Here is a 9,810-nt window from a genome sequence, read left to right on the forward strand (position 1 = left end):
TAGGAAATTCAAGGGAGAAGTTGAATATGTGTCAGGCACTACTGAGCTCTTTAGATCCAGAATTTCATTTAAGCCTCACAACAAAACTGCCAGGGCAGATGGCTATTCCCCTGATTTTACAGATGAGGTTCAGAGAGGTGAAGTGATTGCCCCAAGGCCACACAGCCAGTGAGTAACAGGCTGGATTTGAGCCATTGCTCCACAGGGGGCTGATTCCCTCCTCACAGGCTTACAGTGGGACTCGTTGGATGAGATAAAGGTGGAAAAGTGCTTGGCAAACTGTACAGGTAGATACACAACTGATCATTACAGTCAATCCGAGCCTACTTTGCCTTACCTTTCTCCTCATGCCACCTTGCCTGAGACCAAGTCTAACTCTAATTGATGTTGTCCCAAACCCGTATGGACTTCCACTGGGATGGCACCAGCTTCAAGAGGCTACAGAAGAGAACTGAAGCCAGAAAATGAGACATAGGACTTATTTGAGGAGACTTACATACAGGATGGTCCCATGGTGGCAAGCTGGACGGGAGAACCACAACTGCTTGCAAAAAAAATGCAGTTTATACAGTACCCTCGGCCAGGCACGGTGGCTCATGCCTGTAATCCCAGCATTTTGGGAGGCCGAGTGGGTGGATCACGAGGTCAGGAGTTCGAGACCAGCCTGGCCAACATGGTGAAACCCCATCTCTACTAAAAATACAAAAATTAGCTGGGCGTGGTGGCAGGCGCCTGTAATGCCAGCTACTCTGGAGGCTAAGGCAGGAGAATCGTTTGAACCCAGGAGGCAGAGGTTGCAGTGAGCCGAGATGGTGCCATTGTACTCCAGCCTGGGTGACAGGGCAAGACTCTGTCTCAAAACAAACAAACAAATATATATATAAAAAATACATTTATATATATATAATATATTTATATATATTATATATAATGTATTATAATATATTATATATAATGTATTAATAATATATTATATATAATATATAATGTATTATAATATAATTATATATAATGTATAATATATATTATATAATATATATTAATATATATATAATATACATATATGTATATACATATATACGCATGTGTATATATACACATATACTTATATACGCATGTGTATATATACACATATACATATATACGCATGTGTATATATACACATATACATATATACACATATACATATATACGCATGTGTATATATACACATATACATATATACGCATGTGTATATATACACATATACATATATACGCATGTGTATATATACATATATACGCATGTGTATATATACACATATACATATATACGCGTGTATATATACACATATATATATACGCATGTGTATATATACACATATACATATATACGCATGTGTATATATACACATATACATATATATGCATGTGTATATACACATATACATATATACGCATGTGTATATATACACATACATATATACGCATGTGTATATATACACATATACATATATACGCATGTGTATATATACACATATACATATATACGCATGTGTATATACACATATACATATATACATATATGTGTATATGTATACACATAGATACATATATATACACATATATATGTATATATATATAGCATCCTCACATAGCACCCTCCCTCAGCATCCTTCATGTGGCAGCTCTTGTTTCTTCAGTTATTGCTGTCAGGTGCATCTACCATACACCAGCCACCCCTAAACACCACCCAGGCTCTCTCCCTCTGGGAGGTGGGTCTCTGCTTCCTCTAGAGTGAGTTTCTGTTATCCAGAGAAAGCCAGCGGGGATTAAGGTGACCAGGCATCCCTGGTCCATCCCCTCACACACAGGACCTTGTTCATACCTCAAGCTGCAGGTTGAGCTTTTAGTCCTGGCCACCTCTTTGGGGGCTGTATTCCTGGGACAGGGGTCTGGGGAACATCCCATATTCCTGGGACAGGGGTCTGGGGACAAGCCAAGTGAAGTAAATTTCAAACCCTGATCCTGAAGTCATTCTGTGCCATCCTCCTGAATGTCTCACCTGAACTGGACCCGTTTGAAGGCTACAGAAGCCGTGCCCAGCCTCCCTCAAGTTAGTTTCTGGACCCTTCTAGAGCAGCCCACCTCTGAACACCTCAACTCTGCATACCAGGGGGTTAATGCATGGAGCCAGCTTGGCAAATGTTTACCTAACAGGCAGGCTGCTGCCAACCCCAGGTAATTAACAGTCTGCTTTCCAAAGCCCAGACAGGAAGATTTCTTTCTCCTCTCCTCCTTTCCCAGGGATGCCTCTTGGCAGAGTGAACACAGCTCTCTGTTGACTCTTTGAGAAGATGCCCAGCAGAGGTGGGAGCTGAGGGCAGGGATCAGGCCTGGAGGAAAGCAGGCCCAGAGGTGGGCACCAAGGAAGAGATGGAGGTGGCTTTGTCCCATTTCTCTCTGAGTCTTGGCCCCATCTTGGGAACCTGGCCCTAGACTGCCATTCTTGAAGTGATAATTACTGCTATAATTGGTGGAGCCCCTGCAAGGGGCTTATGTACTTTGCCTCACTTAACTTTCACAACTACTAGAAGAGCGAGGCCCTCTTATCTCTGCTTTCAGATTAAGGAAGGGAGATGCAGGGCGATGAAATCACTTGTCTAGGCTGGGCACAGTGGCTCACGCCTGTAATCCTGGCACTTTGGGAGGCCAAGGTGGGTGAATCACAAGGTCAGGAGGTCGAGACCAGCCTGGCTAACATGGTGAAACCCTGTCTCTACTAAAAATACAAAAAAAAATTAACCGGGCGTGGTGGCGGGTGCCTGTAATCCCAGCTACTCAGGAGGCTGAGGCAGGAGAATCGCTTGAACCCAGGAGGCGGAGGTTGCAGTGAGCAAAGATCACACCACTGCATTCCAGCCTAGGTGACAAGAGTGAGACTCCACCTCAAAAAAAAAAAAAAAAGAAATCACTTGTCTAGGGTCACCCAACAAGTGTGGGGTAAACCCATACTTGAACCACGGTCTATCTGGCATCAGATCTGCTGGATTTTTTTACTTTCCCTTATGGAAGAAAAAGCAGTGGATTTGTTCAGTACCTACTATGTACTGGACACTATGTTGGACACTTTATGTTTACCCCTAATCCTGGAGGTGTCATTTCCTTAAACTGCTTTAATAAGCCATTAGCATCAGAAGAGTGAGATAGTCACTTGAGCTCAGGAGTTCAAGACCAACCTGGGCAACATAGTGAGACCCCCCCCCCTTTCTTTTTCTCTCTCTCTTTTTTTTTTTAGATGGAGTTTCTCTCTTGTTGCCCAGGCTAGAGTGCAATGGTGCGATCTCGGCTCACCGCAACCTCTACCTCTCAGGTTCAAGCAATTCTCCTGCCTCAGCTTCCTGAGTAGCTGGGATTACAGGCATGCACCACCACACCCGGCTAATTTTGTATTTTTAGCAGAGATGGGGTTTCTCCATGTTGAGGCTGGTCTCGAACTCCTGACCCTAGGTGATCCACCCGCCTCGGCCTCCCAAAGTGCTGGGATTACAGGCATGAGCCACCGCGCCCAGCCGCGAGACCCCCCATTTCTTTAAAAAAAAAAAAACAACCTAGCCTGGCATGGTGGCATGTGCCTGTGCCCAGCTACTTGGGAGGCTGAGGTGGCAGGATCACTTGAGCCCGGGAAGTTGAGGCTGCAGTCAGCTGTGATTGTACCCTTGCACTCCAGCATGGGTGACAGAGCTGAAAAAAAAAAAGAAGAGTGAGGTAGTACAGTTTATAACTAGGGGAGGAAGCATAAATGTGAATCTCAGAAATAAGAATAGAATGAGCCTCAAGTTGCTTCTTGTAATCTGAAAGGCTCCTGGTTGGATGGTCATCAGCCTCATCTCCAAACAAACCCTGAAACCAGCCTCGCTCCCACCTCCCCTGCCCTCACCCTAAGCTAAGCTGCCTTGCTCACCCGGGATCATTGCATTGGCATCTGGTCCCTGCTTTCCTCTCGTCTCACTAAAGTACTTTCTCCTCCCAGCAGCCAGAGGATCTTGGTAAAATATAAGCCCACTCTCTCCTTGGCTTTGACACTGTATTAACCATGTGTTTTTATTGCCTGTATTCTAATGCTCTGTCTCCCTGGGGCCTGCCCTGGAAAGACTGCCCCTCCCAGAGCTAGCCAGTTCCTAGAGAGAGCAAGCGAAGGGCCCTTGAATATGCCTTTCAAGTGCAAACCAACCAATCAAGAGCCCACACCCCATGCCACCTCCTCTACTGGGCTCTCACACTCAGGGCCATGATTCTCCTGCCCTCATCACCCCAGAGCCAGGTACCAGACTACTAGGGAAAGCCCCTATCCCCTGAGCTGACAGTGTTCAAACTAGAAAATGCTAAGCCTGCTTACCCTGCCTTGCCCGTTCCTTTCCAAGGACGCTAGACAGAGTGGGAATGGGGTTTGGCTTCAGCTCACCCCCACCACTAGCGCATTCTTTCACACATTCTCACTGATCATAAAACCCACACCATTACCTCGCTGACACCATACCCGCTAACGCCGAGGCTTTAGCCAAACAAAGAAAGTCATCACTCGGCCGGGCATGGTGGCTTACACCTGTAATCCCAGCACTTTGGGAGGCCAAGGTGGGCGGATCATGAGGTCAGGGGATCGAGACCATCCTGGCTAACACGGTGAAATCCCGTCTCTACTAAAAAAATGCAAAAAATTCCCCGGGCGTGGTGGCAGGCGCCTATTGTCCCAGCTACTCGGGAGGCTGAGGCGGGAGAATGGCGTGAACCTGGGAGGCGCAGCTTGCAGCGAGCCGAGATCGCGCCACTGCACTCCAGCCTGGGGTGACAGAGCGAGACTCCGACTCAAAAAATAAAAATAAAAAAAGAAAGTCATCATTCTATATTGTTGTAGAATAACTGATTTACAGGTTTGTTGCTGATGGCCAGACCGCCACCAAGTGGCCCATTACTCAAGAACACTATCCAACCAGATGTGCTGACCTGCATCTCCTACTTCTCACATGCTTTGTCCAGCCCAGCCTGCATAACCTGCCCACTATCATTTCCCATGCTTTGCCTAATAAAAAATCCCAGCCAGCTCTTTTCAGAGAGTCAGCCAGGGAATTCTCTCGCTATCTTGTGCTGCCTCCCTTATGCTGAGGCATAAGCTCCAATGAAGCCTTGTCTGGTTAAACTCTTTTGGCCTCATGTCAATTTCTATTGCATTGGCAGCCCAAGAACCTGTGGTTGGTATCAAAACCACACTAAAGGCTCTTGCCCACCCTTTTTCCCCCCTGCCACCTGACAGACCCTGGTGTTTCCTCATGTGTTTCCCATAGCATAGCACGCCCCCTTTGGGATCTGTGAGTGTAACAAACTTCTTTTTTTCTTTCTTTCTTTCTTTCCTTTTTTTTTTTTTTTTTTTTGAGACAGAGTCTGTCTCACCCAGGCTGGAGTGCAGTGGCGTGATCTCGGCTCACTGCAACCTCTGCCTTCCGGGTTCAAGTGATTCTCCTGCCTCAGCCTCCTGAATAGCTAGGATTACAGGTGCCCACCACCACGCCCAGCTAATTTTTGTATTTTTAGTAGAGACGGAGTTTCAACATGTTGGCCAGGATGGTCTCAATCTCTTGACCTCGTGATCCGCCCACCTCAGCCTCCCAAAGTGCTGGGATTATAGGTGTGAGCCAGTGCACCCGGCCACAAACTTCTTTTCAATGGTAGTCATCTCCTGATCTCCTGGCCTCACCATACGTAAACAATAATAAGCCATAACAACAACAACAACAATAATAATAATAATAATAATAATAATAATAATGCTTTCCATCATACTTAGAATAAAATCCAGACTTCTTCCCACGGGATAGAAGGCCCGCCAAGCACTGGCCCCTCTCTCTCCTCCAGGACCTCGCCTCTGCCCTCTCTTGCTCGGGCCTCCAGCCCCACTGCCTTCTTCCTGCACTCACACCCAGCAGAGCCTCAGGGGCCTTCCTCTGTTGTTCCCTCTGCCTGGAACGTCATCACCCAGAGCTCAGCAGGGGTGGCCCCTTTCTCATGTCCAGGGCTCAGTTTATGGTCACCTTCTCAGCCAGGCCTTCCATGAACACTCACTATCAAGGAATAATAACAGCCAACACTTCCTGGAGGTTTTCCATGGGCCAGACACTATTTTATGTGCTTTTTGTTTACTATTCACTCTTCGAATCCTCACAACCCTCTAAGGTAGATATTGTTACACTTTCTATTTTGCAGATGAGGAAACTGAGGCTCAGAGGGGTTAAATGACATGACCAAAGTGTCACAGCTAACAGGCAGGAAAGCCGGGACTCAAACCCGGCAGCCTGTTTCCAGAGTCCACGCTTGGAACCACGGAGCTGTATTTCTTAACAAAGAGTAAGCATACAATAAATGCTAGCATATTGTTGTTTTATCAGAGACTATGTTTCACCCACCAATTTTCTTTCTCTTTTTTTAAAAAAATAATATCTTGACTGTAGGACCCTAAGAACAGGAGCCTGATGACTTTTTATTTATTTGTTAATTTTGAGATGGAGTTTCACTCTTGTTGCCCAGGCTGGGGTGCAGAGGCATGATCTTGGCTCACTGCAACCTCTACCTCCTGGGTTCAAGCGATTCTCCTGCCTCAGCCTCCCAAGTAGCTGGGATTACAGGCATGCACCACGACACTCAGATAATTTTGTATTTTTAGTAAAGACGGGGTTTCACCATGTTGGCCAGGCTGGTCTCTAACTCCTGACCTCAGGTGATCCACCCGCCTTGGCCTCCCAAAGTGCTGGGATTACAGGTGTAAGCCACCACATGTGGCTGACATTATTTTTTATTTTATTTTATTATTATTATTTTTTTTTTTTTTTGAGACAGAATCTCACTCTGTTGCCCAGGCTGGAGTGCAGTGGCGCAATCTTGGCTCACTGCAACCTCCACCTCCCAAGTAGCTGGGACTACAGGCACTCACCACGACACCCAGCTAATTTTTGTATTTTTAGTAGAGATGGGGTTTTACAATGTTGGTCAGGGTGGTCTTGAACTCCTGACCTCAGGTGATCTGCTCGCCTTGCCTCCCAAAGTGCTGGGATTACAGGCGTGAGCCACCACTCTCAGTCCCATTATTTTTTAATGTAGAGGCTGGGTCTCACTCTGTTGCCCAGGCTGGAGTAACATAGCAATTCATAGGTATGATCATAGCTCACTCATCCTTGACCTCCTGGGCTGAAGCGGTCCTCCCGCCTCAGCCTCCTGAGTAGCCAGGATTAGAGGCACGGGCTGCCACCCTCTCCCCAATTTTCTTTCATTGAGCTTGAATCCCTTCACACAAGTCATTCACTGTCCAGTTTGTCCCTCCTGCTCCCTATTGTCTTAGGCCAATTTAACTGACTTGGTTGAAACTTGAAGGCATTTATGCCTCTTATTCAGCCCCTCATTCTTTTGTTGTTGTTGTTGTTGTTGTTTTTGAGGCAGACTTTTGCTCTGTCACTAAGGCTGGAGTGCAATGGAGCAATCATGGCTCACTGCAGCCTCTACCTTCTGGGCTCAAGTGATCCTCCCACCTCAGCTTCCCGAGTAGCTGGGACTACAGGTGCACACCACCACACCTGACTAATTTTTTTTTTTTTTTTTCCAGTTTTGTGGAGCCGGACTCTGTGGCTCACGCCTGTAATCCCAGCGCTTGGGAGGCTGAAGTGGGCAGATCACTTGAGGTCAGAAGTTTGAGACCAGCCTGGCCAACATGGTGAAACCCTGTCTCCACTAAAAATACAAAAATTATCCCGCTGTGGTGTGGTGGTGCATGCCTGTAGTCCCAGCTACTCAAGAGGCTGAGGCAGGAGAATCACTTGAACCCAGGAGGCCATTGCACTCCAGTCTGGACAACAGAGTGAGACTCTGTTTCAAAAAAAAATTTTCTGTGGAGACATGGTGTTGCCATGTTACCTGGGCTGGCCCATCATCTTTTAACCAATACCCGCCATGCCAGGTGCAGTGCTAGGCCCACATAAATGAATAAGAAGGTACTCTCGCCCTCTAGGAGCCCACGGTCACATGCGAAGGCAGACCTGCACCCTGGTCACTTCACTGCAGGGTTATGTGTACTGTCCTGGGGATGCCAACAAGTGTTAGAGAAGCACCTGGGAACACAGAGCAATCAGGCAAGGAGGACATCCCAGAGAAAGTGACATCTCACTGGGTTTGAAGGATGAGACAGGAAGCAGACGGGAGAAGGGCAGCACAAACAAATGCATGAAAGGGGCTGAGCGCACGGGTGTCTAGGGACCGGCTGATCACGTTAGGTGTGAAATGTGTCTAGGGACCGGCTGGTCACGTTGGGTGTGAAATGCACGGAGGTGGCTGAGCGCACGTGTCAAGGGACCAGCTGGTCATGTTGGGTATGAAATGCACGGAGGTGGCTGAGCGCATGTGTGTCGAGGGACTGGCTGGTCACGTTGGATGTGAAGGGGGTGTGAATCTGCCTGGCTGAGGGAAATTGATCCAGATCTTGGAGGGCTTCTGTAAGGCCTGCAACTTCTGTTGTGGAGGCTGCAAGCAATCCCAGAGGGATTTTATTTTATTTTATCTTATCTTATTTTGCCTGGCCTAAGTTCCTTCTTTTTATTATTATTTATTTATTTATTTATTTTTTGAGACAGAGTCTTACTCTGTCGCCCAGGATAGAGTGCAATGGCACGATCTCGGCTCACTGCAACCTCCGCCTCCCGGGTTCAAGCGATTTCTTCTGCCTCAGCCTCCCGAGTAGCTGGGATTACAAGTAGGTGCCAATACGCCCGACTAATTTTTTTGTATTTTTAGTAGAGATGGGGTTTCACCATGTTGGCCAGGCTGGTCTCCAATTCCTGACCTCAGGTGATCCACCCGCCTCAGCCTCCCAAAGTGCTGGGATTACAGGCATGAGCCACTGCACCCGGCCCTCAGTCCATTCTTAGAACACACTCCGTCACCTAGTTCCCAGAACTCAGAATGCACAATGGTGACTTCATCACTGGCCAGGGCTCACAGTTATTGCAGCAGAGGCCTCTCTATACCTCCCTCCCCTCTAGCCTCGCCCACTGCCCCTCATCCCTCCTGCCCCCACCCTGGGTCCCCTGACCCCACTTTACCTGCCATGTTTGTATAATTTTCTTAGGCTCGCAGCAGGCATTGCCGCCTACGATGGGATCTGATCATGGAAGGAAAACACACCCCTGGGGACCTAAGAATGCCCTACCCTACTACACATGCTGCACCCCATCTGCTGCCAACCTCTCTGCCCTGCCCCTGTACCCAAAACCAGTGCTATGTCAGGCTAAGCAGTATCCCTAGAAATTTTAAGCAGAGATTGGCATGATATTGCTGGCAAGGTTTCCACCCCCACTCCCATTCCAACCCATCCAATTTCTCCAAAACTACTGAGAACTTGGTGCTCACCAAATCAGCTCATGTTCTGCAGGCTGGCAAGCCTTTACCAGGCATTTGATAGACCTGATGATTACAACGCTGGGAGCCAGGAAGAGAACATTAAGAGCAGGAATTCAGGCCTGCCTTGGCCTCTAGGCATCCCCGAACTGGCCCAGTTTCCAAGAATCATTTTTGATGAGAGATTCTGGGAAGCAGGACATTGTTGAGGCCAAGTAAACTCCCAAAGGCCTGGAAGGAGCCAGAAAGCAGAAAGGGTAATGCTTCCCCCTCCCAGGTGGGAGTGAGCAGGATGACCAGCTCCTTTCCTTGCAGGAAGCCCCCTCAGCCTGGCCTCCTTCTGGGCTCCATAGTCCCTTCTCCTAGCTAGGGCTCTGGCAGCTGCCTTGGCAGATGCCCC

The 9,810-nt window shown here is 47.7% G+C and overlaps 1 non-coding gene across 1 annotated transcript; it reads right to left on the reverse strand.

The window, feature by feature from the left end:
- Positions 1 to 8,921: 8,921 nt before the first annotated feature.
- LOC112131362 (small Cajal body-specific RNA 18) lies at positions 8,922 to 9,004 on the reverse strand. The gene has a single exon (XR_002913449.1). It is a non-coding gene; the product is annotated as a small Cajal body-specific RNA 18 (non-coding RNA).
- Positions 9,005 to 9,810: the final 806 nt, after the last annotated feature.

Source organism: Pongo abelii, chromosome 1 (assembly GCF_028885655.2).
Source record: "Pongo abelii isolate AG06213 chromosome 1, NHGRI_mPonAbe1-v2.0_pri, whole genome shotgun sequence".
In the NCBI taxonomy this organism is placed as follows: domain Eukaryota; kingdom Metazoa; phylum Chordata; class Mammalia; order Primates; family Hominidae; genus Pongo; species Pongo abelii.